The following is a 17,927-nucleotide window of genomic DNA, read 5'->3' on the forward strand; positions in this document are numbered from 1 at the left end:
ATTTACCTACCAACCTGCAAGTCTTTTGGCTTGTGGGAGGAAACCGGAGCACCCGGAGAAAACCCACGCAGACACAGGGAGAACTTGCAAACTCCACACAGGCAGTACCCAGAATTGAACCCGGGTCGCTGGAGCTGTGAGGCTGCAGTGCTAACCACTGCGCCACTAAAGATGCGCTCCTGAGCAGACTCTGTGCCTGCTAGTATCAGCCCTAAAACGATCTACTTGCAAACTTCTGAGCAATCAGTCCAAGTTCCCCATTTACATGTACCTGCCCCATTGGAAACCGGCCTAGTGGAACTATCAGCGTGCACTCCACCGAAGCTTTTTGTGGTACACCACAAGTTCCGTTTTTTTGCTGCAAGTATGATCGTCGGAAATAAAAACAGAAAGTGCTGGAAATACTCAGCAAGTCTGGCAGCATCAGTGGAGAGAGAAGCAGAGTTAACGTTTCAGGTCTGTGACTTTTCATCAGAACTGGCAAAGGTTAGAAAACAATTAGGTTTTAAGCAAGTGAAGGGGTTGGGGGGTTGTTTGATGGGGAAGGGAACAAAAGGGAAGGTGTGTGATAGGGAAAACGGCAGGAAAGATTAAATAACAAAGCTGTCCTGGGACAAAGATGAAGAGTGTGTTAATTCTTCTGCTGAAAGACAAAGCATTAGTCCAGAGAGAGGGTTTATAGCAGAATAATGAGCAGCTCTGTCTACACGAAAAACATGCACATGGTTAAAAAATAAAATAAAATAAAACATAAAAATATATAACAAAAAGGCCAGTCATGCTCTGAAGTTATTGAACTCAATGTTCAGTCCGCAAGCCTGTAGAGTGCCTAATTGAAAGATCAGGTGCTGCTCCTCGAGCTTGCACTGATGTTCACTTGAACACTGGAGCAGGCCAAAGACAGAAATGTTGGCATGGGGTGTTGAAATAGCAAGCGACCAGAAGTTCGGGGTCATGCTTTCAGACTGAGAGGAGGTCTTCCGCAAAGTGGTCACCCAACCTGCGTTTGTTCGCCCCAATATAGAGGCGACTGCATTGTGAGCAGCAAATACAGTATACTAAATTGAAGGAAGTACAAGTAAATCGCTGTTTCACCTGGAAGGAGTGTTTGGGACCTTGGATGGTGAGGAAAGAGGAGGTAAAAGGGCAGGTATTACACCCCCTGCGATTGCATGGGAAGGTGCTGTAGGAAGGGGACGAGGTGTCCAGGGTAATGGAGGAGTGGACAGGGGTGTCGCAGAGGGAACAATCCCTTTGGAATGCTGACAGGGGAGGGGAAGGGAAGATGTGTTTGGTGGTGGCATCACGTCGGAGGGGGCGGAAATGGCAGTGGATGATCCTTTGGATATGGAGGATGGTGGAGTGGAAAGTGAGGTCCAGGATGAACCTGTCGTGGTTCTGGGATGGAGGGGAAGGGGTGAGGGCAGAAGTACGGGAAATGGGTCGGACATGGTTGAGGGCCTTGTCAACCACAGTGGAGGGGAAATCCTCGGTTGAGGGAAAAGGAAGACAGGTCAGAAGCGCTGTTGTGGAAGGATGCCTAATCAGAACAGATGTGTTGGAGATGGAGAAACTAGGAGAATAGGATGGAGTCCTTTCAGGAAATAGGGTGGCAGTGTAGTCAAGGTAGCCGTGGGAGTCAGTGGGTTTATAATGAATATTAGTAGACATACTATTCCCAGAAATGGAGACAGAGAAGTGGTGGAAGGGAAGGAAAGTGTTGGAAATAGACCATGTAAAGGTGAGAGAAGGGTGGAAATTGGAAGCAAAGTTGCTGAAGTTTCCCAGTTCAGGGTGCGAGCAGGAAGCGGCACCGATAGTCATCAATGTACTGGAAAAATAGGTGAGGGAGGGGGCCTGAGTAGGACTGGAACAAAGAATGTTCGACATATCCCACAAAAAGACAGGGTGAACTAGGACCCATGCGGGTACCCATAGCAACACTTTTTATTCGAAGAAAATGAATGGAGTTGAAGGAGAAGTTGTTCAATGTAAGAACAAGTTCAGCCAGGTGGAGGGTGGTGGTGGTGGATGGGGACTGGTTGGGCCTCTGTTCAAGGAAGAAGCGCAGAGCCCTCAGACCATCCTGGTGGGGGATGGAGGTGTAGAGAGATTGAACATCCATAATGAAGAGGAGGCAGTTAGGGCCAGGAAACTGGAAAATGTCAGAATGACTTAGGGTGTCTGAATGTATGTAGGTGAGTAGAGACTGGACCAGGGGAGAAAAGAAAGAGTCAAGATAGGAATAAATAAGTTCAGTGGGGCAGGAACAGGCTGAAACGATGGGTCTGCCAGGACAGTCCTGTTCGTGGATTTTGGGAAGGAGGTAGTAGCAGGATGTCTAGGGTGGTGGGATTATGAGGATGGAAGCTGTAGAGGGAAGATCTCCGGAGGAGATGAGGTCAGTGACAGTCCTGGAGACAGTAGCTTGATGTTCAGTGGTGGGGTTATGGTCCAAGTCGAGGTAGGAAGAAGTGTCTGAGAGTTGTGCTCAGTCTCTGCAAGGTAGAGATCGGTACGCCAGACAATAACAGCACCACCCTTGTCAGCAGGTTTGGTCACAATGTCAGGGTTAGACCTGAGAGAATGGAGTGGACTCCCTTGTCCTCACTTTCCACCCCAAAGGATCATCCTCTGCCATTTCCACCACATCCAGGGTGATGCCACAACCAAGCACATCTTCCCTTCCCCTCCTCTGTCAGCATTTCAAAGGGATTGTTCCCTCTGTGACATCCTGGTCCATTCTTCCATCACCCCGCCACTTCGTCCCTTTCCCACAGCACCTTCCCATACAATCGCAGGGGGTGTAATAGCTGCCCTTTTACCTCCTCTCTCCTCACCATCCAAGGTCCAAACCTTGGGGCAGCACAGTGTCGCAGTGGTTAGCACCGCAGCCTCACAGCTCCAATGACCCGGGTTCAATTCTGGGTACTGCCTGTGTGGAGTTTGCAAGTTCTCCCTGTGTCTGCGTGGGTTTCCTCCGGGTGCTCCAGTTTCCTCCCACAGCCAAAAAGACTTGCAGGTTGGTAGGTAAATTGGCCATTATAAATTGCCCCTAGTATAGGTAGGTGGTAGGGGAATATAGGGACAGGTGAGGATGTGGTAGGAATATGGGATTAGTGTAGGATTAGTATAAATGGGTGGTTAATGGTCGGCACAGACTCGGTGGGCCGAAGGGCCTGTTTCAGTGCTGTATCTCTAAATCAAATCTAAAAAAATCTAAATCACTCCTTCCAGGTGAAGCAGCAATTTACTTGTACTTCCTTCAATTTAGTATGCTGTATTTGCTGCTCACAATGCGGTCGCTTCTATATTGGAGAGACCAAACGCAGATTAGGGGACTGCTTTGGGTGTCCGAAAACATGACCCCGAGCTTCCGGTCTCTTGCCTTTTCAACACACCCCCTTGCTGTCATGCCAACATTTCTGTCTTGGGCCTGCTCCAGTGTTCCAGTGAACATCAACGCAAGCTTGAGGAGCAGTACCTGATCTTTCGGATTCGGCACTCGACAGCCTTGTGGACTGAACATTAAGTTAAATAACTTCACAGCATGACTAGCCTTTTTTATATATTTTTATATTTTTTATTTCATTTGATTTTATTTTTTAACCATGTGCCTGTTTTTCATGTACGCAGAACTGCTCATTCGTATGCTATTAACCCTCTCTCTGGACTAATGCTTTGTCTTTCACCACAAGCATTAACACACTCTTTGCCTTTGTCCCAGGACAACTTTGTTATTTAATCTCTCCTGCCGTTTGCCCTATCACACACCTTTCCTTTTGTTCTCTTCCCAAGCCAACACCCCCACCACCCAACCGCCCAACCCCTTCATTTGCTTAAAACCTAATTCATTTCTAACCTTTGCCAGTTCTGATGAAAGGCCACAGACCTGAAACGTTAACTCTGTTTCTCTCTCCACAGATGCTGCCTGACCTGCTGAGTATTTCCAGCACTTTCTGTTTTTATTTCAGATTTCCAGCATCTGCAGTATTTTGCTTTTATTTATATGATCATCAGAAGTCAAGGTGCCATTGTGGCCCTCAACAGCACCAAAAATCTCAACTATTGCTACTATTGGATCCACAAGATCTGAACCCAGGTCTTTATGACTCCAGGGGAGCCATCAGTTGAGATTCATCTCACTCATCACATCTATCAATTGTCATGCAGGCCCCCACCTGTCAAGAATGAGGCACATTAATTTTGCCACATGGATATTAAATTTCAAATTCTTTCTGGGAAGAAGAAAAGGCCTGTTGCAAGGGGTGCCAGGCCCCTGGCTGGAAAGACATTTTTACATATTGACAGACAGTGTTTATAGACAAAAGACCAGTCCCTGACACACACAATACACAAAGCTAGAAGTGGTTATATCAATCAGTCATGTGACTACCCTGCTGGCCAGCTTGGAGAGTTTTAAATTGTAGAGACAGTGTTTGAACTGGCAGAAAACCCTTTCCTCTTGGATTGAAAAGACCTCTGCTGGCTGGCTCACCACAGCCTCTCCTGTCTGCTCCCATCTCTTTCTCACGGAACTGAATCCACTGAAGATACAATAACCCCAAGAGAGAAAAGACTCCTACAGCGAGCAAGGTTTAAGAAGAATACTGGGCCCCAACAAAAAACAAGATCTAACTACAACCAAGGACTCTACAGTGAGCTCAAAGACCTGTAACAAAAACTCTTCAGATATTGCCTCAAACCTTTCCGCTTTATTTCCTCTGCTCTTTTCTGTCGCTATTTGCATGTGTGTATCGCGAATGCATGCTAGCGTGAGGGTTTCGTGTATCCGTCGGCGTCAACCGAATTAGAGTTTAAGTTTAATAAAATTTCACCTTTCTTCTGTAAACCTAAGAAAGCGTGTTTGTGCTCATTTCTTTGCCTTATAATTGGAAAGTGGACAACAAGGATTCACCAAGGGGGAGCTAAAAACACAGTCTGTTTAAATATAAAACCCTGTTACAGTAAGACCAGGTAAAGGCTGAAAGGGAACTGTAGGCCTCTTTCTCACCTGGTCGTAACACAATGTATTAACTGAATTTGATTGGTTAAGTCCTTGGTATAGGCAGGTTTCTGACATATTGTTGAAGGTATCAATATTGAACTGAATGTAATCTGCTCAATATATGACTTTGGGTGATATTATGCAAGTCTGATATCCAAACTCCAGCTGTCCAAAAACTGGAATTGGCCAAAAGCCAGACATTTTTGCTACAACAACTGTACCTTGATGTACAGGGCACAATTTCAAAATTTGCAGATGATGCGAAACTTGGAAAAATTGTGAACTGTGAGGAGGATAGTGTCAAACTTCAAAAGGACATAGACATGTTGATGGAATGGATGGATAAGTGGTAGATGAAGTTCAATGTGGAGAACATATGGAGTGATTCATTTTCTTAGGAAGAACGTGGAGTGACAACATAATATAAAGGGCACAACTCTAAAGGGAGTGCAGGAGCAGAAGGACCTGGGGGTATATGTGCATAAATCATTGAAGGTGGCAGGACAGGTTGTGGGAGCGGTTAATAAAGCATACAGTATCCTAGGCTTTATTAATAGGGGCATAGAGTACAAGAGCACGGAGGTTATGTTGAACTTGTATAAGTATTGCATCCAGTTCTGGGCATTGCACTTTAGGAAAGATGTGAAAGCATTGAACTAGTTTTCTGATCCTGTCAATTGCCATATGTGACTGATGCAATTACTGTAATATGTCAGATCACCACTATTCCGGAATAAGAACTTTCTTGCCCTTGAAGATGACTCTTTGAGAAATCCCAAGCTTATCCCTATAAGCCCAGGATGGTCTGACATTCTCATTCAGGTCATGGATAGAGTTCAGCCATTCTTCTATAATGGTCTTCCACAGCTCTTGAAAAGTAGAATATGTTGCAGTTTCAGCTTGCAACTGATCACATTTCTGTTGTCCGAAATGTACCAAATCGAATTGAAAATGTAGGACATCTTCAAGTTCGACTTCAATCAAGTCAACTTGTAAATCAATTGATACATCTTCGGTCTTTGCCGGGTTGGGTAACCTGCTGAACATATCAGATGTAACCTTGAATTTGCCTGGTTTGTTCTTTACCTTGCAATCATAACCCTGTATCTTGATGAGTAAGCATTGCAGTCTTGGTGGTGCACTCGTTAACAGCTTCTTCAGATCAACTCGAGTGTTTTGTGGTCTGTCTGTGTCACAGATCTCTTCCCGAATAGGTAAGTGTGGAAGTGCATAACACCAAAGACTAAAACTAACATTCCCTTTCAACATTTGATAACATTTTGGAGCCGAAAGCTATTGGCTGTCCTTGCTGCAATATATGTGTTTCGAGGCCCTTCTGAGAAACATCTACTTCCAGAGTAGTCACCTCTGCTGGGTCATAAAATTGAAGAACTGACACATCTTCAGACAATGACTTCTTCAGTTGGTCAAACACAAACTGATGATCTTCCTTCCAAAGAAAAGGAATATCTTTCTTAAGTAAATCTCTAAACAATGAAGCTTTGTGTGCAAAATTTGGGATACATGGAGGTAAAAAGTTGAAAAGACCCAAAGAGCATTGGAGATCTTCCTTGTCCAGAGGTACAGGCATAGCATGGATATTTTCCAGTTTGCTGGAATCAGGTTGAATACCTTGACGCAAATAAATTGACCCAAAAAAATTGATCTGGTGTACGTTAATCTCGCACTTGTGACTATTGAAAACAAGCCCCTCTCTCCTTGCCGCCTGCATGAGAGAGTGTAAATTGCAGTCATGCTCTTGTTTGGTTTTCCCCACAACAGCAATGTTGTCTGCGATGCAAATACATCCTGGCTTTTGGCTGGTAATGCGATCCCTATTCTGTTGAAAGAGATCTTGGCTTATGGAAAGGCCAAATAGAAGTCATTGAAAACGGTAACGACCAAATGAACCGTGGAGTGTGGTCAACTCCTGGGAACATTTTGCCAGTTGCACTGACCAATACCCATTTTTCGCATCATTTGGAAAAGACTGCGCTCCTGCAAACCTCGGTTTAGTTCTTCCAGAGTGGGGAGCTTGAGTAGGCAACGTTTGAGTGCTCTCTTCAATGTACGAGGATCCAAACAAACATAGATAGCTCCATCCTTCTTGATGACACAGGTAATGGAACTACACCAATCAGTGTACTCTTGTATCTTGCTAATGATTCCATCTGCTTCCGTTCTGTTAAGATCTATCTTGAGTTTGCTCTGTATATGCGTGCTGCACTTGTGGGGTGGATCAATTGATGATATTGCATCATCACGTTGATGCAATGTGACATCCCCTTTGAAACTGCCAATCATATCCAAGCAGTCAGGATACTGTGAAGTAATATCACTGATGGAACTGATCGATCTGGCTTCCACACTTGGTCTGCTTTCCTGTTCATAGTTAATTCCTTGTATTGTAATTAAGGTTAAGTCCGTACACGCCTGTGGGCTTGCAATTGCGGATCTGGTAGTCTGAATGAAGTAGAACACTTGGGGTGTCCACGCTGACTGATTGTTTCAACAGTCTGGCATGATGGAACCCAAACATGGAATTGCTGACCCATTATAAGCTTTAAGCTGGGCGGTCGTAGGTGTCACCATGGCTTGCCACATCCTCGGGTACATATTCTTGAGTATTCGTAGAGGGAGTATGTTCGCCCCCATCCCCCGCCCCCCCCCCCCCCCCCCCGCCCCGTATCAATTTTTGGCCATAGCACATGTTTTCCTTCTTTCCTAAGATGAATAATCTGTACGAATGCAAATGCTTCCATTAGTGTGATGGAATCAATACATTCAGCAAAATTCACTGTGTGAAAGGTTTGTTCCTCACATCCTGTGGAATGCTGATCATCATCATCTCTATAGTCATTTCCATTTGCTACCTCATGGATTTGTCTTCTTTCGTGTCCAGAACAGTACCTATGCTTATTAGGGTATGGTACCTTCTTGTTGTCCGCTTGACTCCTGTCACGATTCTTGTTCATCCTGTCAGGTTTGGCTCTCTTGCACTGTCGCTTCCAGTGCCTCTTTGTGCCACTTGCTTTGTAAACATCATAGAATGCTGGACAGCTCTTTGACGCATGTGTGAGTCCAGCCTTAGAACCTTTGGCTGAGTTAGAAAACCCTATATGCCAAATGGGAAATATTAATTTCATTGGTTGGAACCTTGCATTGGACTTTTACTCAAAATTCTTACAAGTAACTTTTTAAAAAAACTGGCAGCCAAGATGGCCACTGCAATTCACATTTGAAACACCAAAAGATCCGACTGGAGACAACAAGTCTGATTCAACCTAGCCAGAACAATGGGGTGCTCTCAGTGATTAAACTACCTAGAATGGCCTTATCAACACGCTCGTCAGGGCCATTTACACCCATTGACTTTGGAAGAGCCAAACCCCTCCAAGTGTGACTGGACATCTTGAGGTATAGCACCTTGAATCTCAGAGAAGATTCCAGAAAAACCTCATTAAAAGAACAAAGGGGCTTGATAGTGTCATGCGACTGCCTGTGCAGCTCTGGAGAGACTGTAAGCTTTATCACACAGAAAGCAGAGAAGAGTAACTGAACAGCCATCAATGAAGCAGGTCTCTTTCTCTCACCCCCCAGAAAATATCAAGAGAAGACTCAGCTGCAACTGGGAGATCCCTCAAGCCTACAGACTGTCACAGCCAGCAACCAGGGGACAAGAATCAAGCCCCTCCTCTGCCTTCAGGAGCCCTGAGAAAAGCAAGTCCGCAACCATGCATGTGGCCCAGCGAGGACTTCAGGACTACAATTTCAATTGAGGACTATGGGACTAATATACCGTGTTTAAATTCCATTTATTCCGGACTTTAATCCAACCACCAAATCTGTTTTCCCTCTGTAATCTATTTGTGTGTGTGCGTGACTCTCGTGTGAATATGTGCATGAATGTGCAGCAAATTTTTAGTAATTTTAGCCGGGTTAGAGTGTTAAGAGTAATAAACTTACATCTTTCTTGTTTAAACTCAAGAAAATCTGTTTGGTTGGTTCTTTTGCAATTAAATTTGAGGAACAGGAGCAAACGCTCACTGAGATGGTAAGTTCAATCACTGTGTTAAAAAAGGATAAACCCTGTTGCGGTCAAACCAGAGAAGGGGTGAAAGAGAAGCCTGAGAACCCCTTCTCACCTGGCCGTAACAGGCCAATATACCAATCGCTGGGGTAGAACATAAAGATTGCAAACTTTGTTGTCCTACAACAATCATTTTGTACTTGCATCCATCCTTGACTAGTGAATCAATGGTGTAACCTTAAGTTTCTTCAGCAGGTCTTTCTGGTATGCTTCAATCAGCGTTGGCACAATGACTAATTCAGTGATTCGCTCTGCAAGTTCTGCTTCTGAGAAGTCGCAGTCACGTCCCTGGTCTTGACACCTGCTCTCTAAATGATCAGTAGATTCATGTGGTTGGTGATGAAAAGACATGAACTCAAGGCAGTGAATATGGAAATTAAGTTAGATGCTCAGTGTAGACCACATCTTACCAAATCTTTACGTTCCTCTTCTTTGAGACCAGACGTATTCAGCCGGTGCAAGCCTTTGTTTCCTATAGCGATGCAAATTTTCACAGCTTGCTTGTCTGGCTCAGATACTGCCAAGTCGATGATGCACAACTCAACTCACTGTTTAAACAGTTTGAGCTTGGAGACAAGATCAGTCGCTTTCCAACTGATGGAAACTTGCTAGTCATCGTTGCAATGCAGTTAGCAAAAACTTCCTTGCTGTTCAGGTAAAGATTACTTGCCTGCAGTTATACAAGTTGTCATAGCACAGTAGAAAGCTTGGAGTGCATGACACTGTCTCAAGGTTCACATGTTTTCTAGTGGACTGCCCACGAAGGGTGGTTTTGGTGCAAAACGGCACCACGACCAAAAATACAGTAATGACACTATATTTTCTTATAGCTCTTGGAACTCGCCTTATTCCCTTGTTCGATCATCTGAGCTCAGCACAATCAACGCTATGGCTTACTCTGTCCTGCTGCCGATTCGGTGGGCCGATTCAGCTATCCAGTGTCTCTGCCCAAGCACCATTTATTTATTTAGAGATACAGCACTGAAACAGGCCCTTCGGCCCACCGAGCCTGTGCCGACCATCAACCACCCATTTATACTAATCCTACACTAATTCCATATTCCTACCATATCCCCACCTGTCCCTATATTCCCCTACCACCTACCTATACTAGGGGCAATTTATAATGGCCAATTTACCTATCAACCTGCAAGTCTTTGGTGGTGGGAGGAAACCGGAGCACCCGGCGAAAACCCACGCAGACACAGGGAGAACTTGCAAACTCCGCACAGGCAGTACCCAGAATTGAACCTGGGTCGCTGGAGCTGTGAGGCTATGGTGCTAACCACTGTGCCACTGTGCCGCCCATGGCTACTCTGGAGAAGGTGGAGTTTAAATTTGAAAAACCTTCACCACTGCCCCATATTATGTTTTCTTCTCCTTGTGTTAGCGTTGACTATACCAATTACCAACCACGCATAAGAGATTGGTTAACACATTTTGGAACTATGCCTCACGATGTGATGTGTAGAGGATCTGCCTTAATTTACAGATTCCCTCTGTAGGTCCAGAATGACCCTGATGTACTCCTATATGCAGGTGCTTTCTGAGAACTCAATTCCCTGTCAGAACTGAGCCCTCTAATCACGTCTTCAACAGTCCGAGTACACAGCTAAAGTGCAAACAACTTTACCCGACATGAATGCAGAGCTGTCTACACAGGCTGCCATGGTGTTGCAAATGATCAGTCAAAAGTCAGGTTCTTCTGAGTCTTCGAAGATCTTCCGATGTCTGTGAATGGCATCACGCTGCAGAAGGTGGAGTTTAAATTTGAAAAGCCTTCACCACTGCCCCATATTATGTTTTCTTCTCCTTGTGTTAGTGTTGACTATACACAATTACCAACCAAGCATAAGAGATCGGTTAACACATAACGTGAGTTCTTTATTTATGACTCTACTGTATGTGTACAACTAGGAGTAATCTTACATAGGTCTTGTCTGGACAAATACTCTCTACAGACGCACACACAGAGTAGAAATCACATAGTATATTACATCATTTCCCTTACACTGTTGTAGATCGGAAACATAACCACACTTTCTTAAGGGTGTACCACAACACCATACTGCCACAAATGTGATAGAGCAGACCATCGGAGTGCTTACACAATGCATTCATTGCCTGGACTGCTCTGGAGGAGCACTGCAGTACTCGACAGAGTGTGTGTAAAGATTACCTGCTGAGTATTTCCAGCATTTCTTGTTTTTATTTCAGATTTCCAGCATCTGCAGTATTTTGCTTTTATTTTGTGTGTAAAGATTAGTGGTTGTCTGCTGCATGCTGGACAATCTCACCAACATGAGGGCACAACACTTATCAATAACTAAGGAGGAACAGCAGGAGGAAGAGGTGAAGGAGGAACCCATTGTGATCTCACCCTTCAGCAAGCTGGCACCTGTGCTACTCTTGTCTCAACACATGCAGCTCCCACCTCCAAGCTATTATATGAAGTATGTAGTGAGTTGGTGGTTGTGTGTCTGAGAGTGAGTGATAGTGTTTCTTCTTCATCACTGACTTCCCTCTTCCACCTCTTTTTATTCCACCAGAGCCTAGCCAGATTGCAAGTCTTGAGTATCTGAAAGGAGAAAGGCACAACGCTCGGGTTGTGTTGAGAGGGAGGGGCAAAGCAAGAGGTGCGTACTTACATCATCTGCAGATTGTTAATCAGAAGAAATTGTGGGATGAGGGGCAAGTGGGATGTGCGAAAGAAAATTAGGGGTATGAGGATACTGTCGTCTTCGATAGTTTCAGCCTTGTTGCTGGCCATGATTTCAGTCAGCGCCACTTCAATGATAGCGGGCATTGTCTCCTGCATGCAAGCAAAGACATTCAGCTGTGCCTATCCCCACTTGTTAGGTACTGCTGTCCTCAGTTAAGCACCATCTTCTATTGCAAGAGAGATGGAAATGTGTCATTGAGTGTGGTGCAATATGTTTGGGTGATAGAATCATAGAAAGTTTATGGAACAGAAAGAGGCCAATTGACCCATCGTGTCTGTGCCAGCCAGAAAATGAACCACCCAGCCTAATCCCACCTTCCAACATTTGGTCCATAGGCCGGCAGCTTACAGCACTTGAGGTGCATATCCAGACACCTTTTAAATGATTGAGAGTTTCTGCCTCTATTACTACTCTTTCAGATGCCTACCACCCTCTGGGTGAAAAATATTTTCCTCATCTCCCCTCTAAACTTTCTACCAATCACTTTAAATTTATGTCCCCTAGTCACTGATCTCTCTGCAAAGGTAACTAGGCCCTTCACATCCACTCGATCCAGGCCCCTCACAATTTTGTACATTTTAATCAAATCTCCCCTCAGGCTTCTCTGTTCCAAGGAGAACAACCCCAGCTTTTCCTCATTGCTGCATCTTTCCAGTCCTGGCACATCCTCACAAATCTCCTCTGTACCCTCTCTAGTGCAATTACATCCTTTCTGTAATGAGGTGACCAGAACTGCACACAGGACTCAAGTTGTAGCCTAACTAAGGATTTATACAGTTCCAGCATAACCTCCCAGTTCTTATATTCTATACCTCAGCTAATAAAGGAAAGGATTCCATTGCCTTCTTTAATCATCTTATTGACCTGTCCAGATACCTTTATGGATCTGTAGACATTTACTCCAAGGTCCCTCACTTCCTCCACACTTCTCAGTATTCTCCCATTAATTGTGTAGTTTCCTTGTTTGACCAATCCACAGGCATCACTTTACATTCTCTGAGTTAAATTCCATTTGCCACTTTTCTGCCCACCTGACCAGTCCATTGATATCTGCTTGCAGACTTCAACTATCCTCCTCGCTTTCAACCGCACGGCTAATTTTTGTGTTGTCTGCAAACTTCTTGATCTTGCCCCCTCCATTTACGTCCAAATCGTTAATATATACCACAAAAAGCAGGGGACCTAGTACTGAGCCCTGTGGAATGCCACTGGAAACAGCCTTCCAGTCGCAAAATCACCTGTCAACAATTACCCTTTGTTTCCTGCCACTGAGCCAATTTTGTATTCAGCTTCTACATTTCTCTGGATCCCATGGGCTTTTATATTTTTAACCAGGCTGCCATGTGGGACCTTGTCAAAAGCCTTGCTAAAATCCATGTAGACCACAACAACTGCACTACCTTCATCAATCCTCCTTGTTACTTCTTCAAAAAATTCAATCAAGTTAATCAGGCTAGATCTTCCCTGAAAAAATCCATGCTGACCACCCTTGATTAATCCGTGCCCTTCCAAGCGACAGTTTATCTTGTCTCTCTGAACTCATTCCAATAATTTTCCCACTACTGAGGTTAGACTGACTGGTGTGTAATTTTTTGGTCTATCCCTCGCTCCCTTTTTAAACAAAGGTACAACGGTCACAATTCTCCAATCCTCCGGCACCACACCTGTATCCAGTGAGGACTGGAAAATGATGGACAAACCCTCCACTATTTCCTCTCTGGCTTCTTTTAAAAACCTGGGGTACATTTCATCCAGCCCTGGTGATTTATCCACTTTCAAGGACGCTTATCCCATTAATACTTCCTCTCTCCCTATGTTTATCATATCCAATACTTCACACTCCTCCTCCTTAACTACAATATCTGCATCATCCCCCTCTTTTGTGAAGACAGACGCTAAGTATTCATTAAAAACCATACCAACAACTTCCGCCCTGACACATAGGTTACCTTTTTGGTCTTTTATGGGCCCTACTCTTTCCTTGGGTATCCTCTTGCTCTGAATGAATTGATAAAACATCTTTGGGTTCACTTTGATTTTGCTTGCCAATATTCTTTCATGCCCTCTCTTTGCTTTCCTAATTTCCTTTTTGATGTCACCCCTCCACTTTCTGTACTCCTCTCGGCTTTCTGGAGTATTGAGTTCTCGGTGTTAGGCATAAACTTTCCTTTCATGCCTTACCTTACGCTGGTAGCTCCTTAACATCCAAGGATCTCAAGATTTGGCTGTCCTACCCTTTTTCTTTGTGGGAACATGTTTACTCTGAACGCCTTGAATCTCCCCTTTGAATGCCTCCCACTGTTCTGACACTGATTTACCTTCAAGTAGCTGTTTCCAGTCCACTTTTGCTAGATCACTCCTCAGCTTAGTAAAATCGGCCTTGCCCCAATTGAGAATTCTAACTCCTGTTCTATCTCTATCCTTTTCTATAATTATGTTACAACTGACTGAATTATGATCACTACGACCAAAATGTTCTCCCACTGCCATTCCTTCTACCTGCCCAACTTCATTTCCTAAAACTAAGTCCAAAACTGCATCCTGTCTTGTTAGACTTGCTACATACTGGTCAAATAAGTTCTCCTGAATGCACCTCAAGCATTCTGCTTCCTCAATTCCTTCCACACTAAAACTATCCCAGTTAATATTGGGGTAGTTAAAATCCCCTATTACTGCCCTATTGTTTTTGCACTTCTCAGAGCTTTGCCTAGATATCTGCTCTTATATCTTCCTCTGACTGTTTGGGGGACTATAGTACACTCCCAGCAGTGTGATTGCCCCTTTTTTGTTCCTTAGCTCAATCCATATGGCCTCATTTGATAATCCTTCGAATATCCTTATATCATCCCTCCTCAAAGTTATAATTGTTTCTTTGACCAAAATTGCCCCCCTCCCCCCCTTTTATCTCCCTATTATGTCTGAAAACCCCTGTAACCAGGAATGTTGAGCTGCCATTCCTGTCCCTCCTTAAGCCATGTTTCTGTAATAGCTAGGATATCTTGCTGCCACGTTTCTATCTGTACCCTCAGCTCATCTGCTTTATTTTCTATACTCCTCGCATTGAAGTATATACCCTTGAGCACTGTTAAACGCTTCTTTAAATTTTCTAACGCTTGTTTCTTCTGCCTTCCAGACTCATCTGTGCGGCCTGTACAGGTCGCATCTCCCCAGAGCCGTTCCCAATGTCTCCAGAATCTAAAAGCCCTTCCTCCTGCACCAACTTTGCAGCCACGCATTCATCCGTCTTATCCTCCTATTCCTGTATTCACGTGCGCGTGGTACTGGGAGTAATCTGGAGATGATTACCTTTGAGGTCCTGCTTGCTAATTTTCTACCGAGCTCCCTAAATTCTGACTGCAGGACCACATCCCTCTTTCTACCGATGTTGTTGATTCTGATGTAGATCATGACTGCTGGCTGTTCACCCTCCCCCTTCAGGATGCTCTGCAGCCGCTCAGTGACATGCTTAACCCTGGCACCAGGGAGGCAACACATCATCCTGGATTAACGTCTGCGTCTGCAGAAACGCCTGTCTGTTCCCCTGACTATCATGTCATTTATCACTATGGCTTGTGCAATCTTCCCTGTACCCCCCTGTGCAGCTGAGCCACCCATGGTGCCATGGCCTTGGCTCTGGCTGCACTCCCCAGATGAACCATCACTGTCATCAGTACTCAGAATTGAATATCTGTTTGAGAGTGAGACACATTCAGGGGACTCCTGTACTACCTGCCTGTTCCTTTTTGACTGCAACGGAGTTCCGAAGGCGTGCGAGTGGCGGCTGGTGGGCCATAAAATCGGCATGGGACAGCTGACGGCATCAGGTAAGTTCATTGGCATGTTAATGTAGCTAATTTTAATATTTAATGAAGGCCCCGCAGCCAGGTGGCGGAGTGGCCTCTTCGAGGCCTTGCCACTGCCGGAAACCAGCGGCCCTCTCCCAGCAGAACTTTACAGGCCTCCCACTGCCACGACCCCCAGCGTCGAGGGGCTGGTAGAATTCAGCCCATCATCTCTGTTGTTCTCAGAAAATCTTAGAGCCCACTCACTGTCATGTTGTGCCGTTCTTGTGTCTATCCCAGCTCCCCTTTAAAAGGTACAGGCTGGCTTTAAGTAGTTTGGGCTAGCCTGAATTTTTGTGCCCCTTGCTCAGGAGTGCAGCCATTCAGCAGTATGTTTAGCACTGGCTTCACAATACAATCATCTAAACGTGTAGGCAACACAAAGTTTAAGTGCTCCCTGCATTAGAAGCAACGTGCATGGGTTAATCACTCATCATGATCCCCATGCCTGTTTTCGGGGGTTATCCAATTTAATGGCCATAAAGTATCTAGCTTTATGAATCTTTTTAATGGGTAAAGGACTTGTGTAACATCACCTGTTGGCACCCTTGAATGAAATACCAGCACCTTGTAGACTGCAGATCTGCTGTATTTTGTTGACATTGCTACAGGGAATCCGGGATGTTTTCCACGAGGCTAAGCAGAGTTGCTGCAGGGAATCAAGGGATGGTTTCCACTAGGCTAAGCAGGGTAGTTGACAGCAATTTTGAGGCGGTCTGCTCGAAATAATTGATGTCAGAATATGCCTCTGTTAAAACAAATGTCATCCCTCAACCTTTAAATAAAAAAAGTCTTGAATAACGTCTGTATAATAACAGCTGCCTTGCAACCATTAGACCATATTGGACAGAAAAGACAATGGGCTGCATTTTACATTGCCGCTACCAATTCGTAAACAATGCAGGCTGCACTTTGTGCGGCTCGCGGCAGCTCATTTAAATGGCTGGAGTGGACCTCTCCCCTGATGACGTTGAGGGGGCGGTGGTCTGTCCCCTGCAATGGCGTCAGCAGCCTTTGCGCAGATGCAGACGCCATTTTCAAAGGGCTTTGAGCCCTCCATTTAATTTAAATTTTTAAACCTGCAATGCAATTACAAATTAAATAAAGTGATCCTGAACCTCTCTCAACCCCCCAATAAGCATATAATTAATGACCTGCCCTCTTCCCCCCAAAACACAACTTGTGCTCCCAACCTTCACCCCACAAAGTTCATCAACTTTAAACTTTACCCCTTCCCACCACCCCTTAGACCAATGAAATTACTCTGACGCCATTTCCCCCCACTCTCGCACTGAAAAACCTACCTGCTCCCCCTTCCCCACTGGTGTTCCGCCTCAGATCCCTGGAGGGGGAAGCAAAGGCATGGGAGTGCCAGCCACTGGCACCAATATCACTTTGGAACAGACGGCGGGTGCGGGCAAGTAATTAATTCATTTAAATAAATTAACATATGTTAATTTTGCTCCCATAGGCGAGCGGCGGGCCGGCCACCATGAGGCCTCGCCACAACTGACAATATTGGGCCGGGCCTACCCAGCACTGAGGCCCATGGCGGATCTTTCCCGGAGGCACGTTCCGGCCTCCCCCACCCCGCTATGACCCCCGGTGTTGGAGGGGCTGTAAAATCCAGCCCACTGTATAACAAAAGGTCCTTGGTGGACTTTCCAGAACAAAGGGAAATTGATGACTATGTGTGACATGAAAATTCAAACAATCAAGACACAGAAATCCTGTTGACACAATTATGTATGTACAGCTGCTAGAATCTTGTAACCAAGTTACCTATACACTGCACGTAGTCACTAGATTTTAGAACAGATTCGAGAGACAATTGTGCAGCAAAGTCCATATTTCTGTTCCCAGAGTCATAACTACAACAGCAACTTGCACCTTTAACATAATAAAGCATCCCAAGGTGCTTCACAAGAGCATTGCAGGAAGATAGCGATGGTATGATCAGATGGGCAGAAAAGTGGCAAATGGAATTCAAACCGGAGAAGTGTGAGGTGATGCATTTGGGGAGGTCAAACAAGGCAAAGGAATACATGATTAATGGGAGAATACTGAGAAGTGTAGAGGAAGTGAGGGACCTTGGAGTAATGTCCACAGATCCCTGAAGGTAGCAGGACAGATCGATAAGGTGGTTGAAGAAGGCATATGGAATCCTTTCCTTTATTAGCCAAGGTATAAAATATAAGAACTGGGAGGTTGTGCTGGAACTGTATAGCTCATTGGTTAGGCCACAACTTGAACACTGTGTGCAG

General features: G+C 44.9%; 1 long non-coding RNA gene across 1 annotated transcript in view; it reads left to right on the top strand.

Annotated features, from left to right (window-relative positions):
* Positions 1-17,261, top strand: part of LOC137371710 (uncharacterized) — a 78,905-nt gene extending 61,644 nt beyond the window's left edge. The window contains exons 4-6 of the long non-coding RNA XR_010975275.1: positions 11,648-11,734; positions 14,955-15,645; positions 17,135-17,261. This is a non-coding gene — a long non-coding RNA (uncharacterized lncRNA). The remainder of the gene's footprint in view (positions 1-11,647; positions 11,735-14,954; positions 15,646-17,134) is intronic.
* Positions 17,262-17,927: the final 666 nt, after the last annotated feature.

Source organism: Heterodontus francisci, chromosome 7 (genome assembly GCF_036365525.1).
Source record: "Heterodontus francisci isolate sHetFra1 chromosome 7, sHetFra1.hap1, whole genome shotgun sequence".
Classification (NCBI taxonomy): domain Eukaryota; kingdom Metazoa; phylum Chordata; class Chondrichthyes; order Heterodontiformes; family Heterodontidae; genus Heterodontus; species Heterodontus francisci.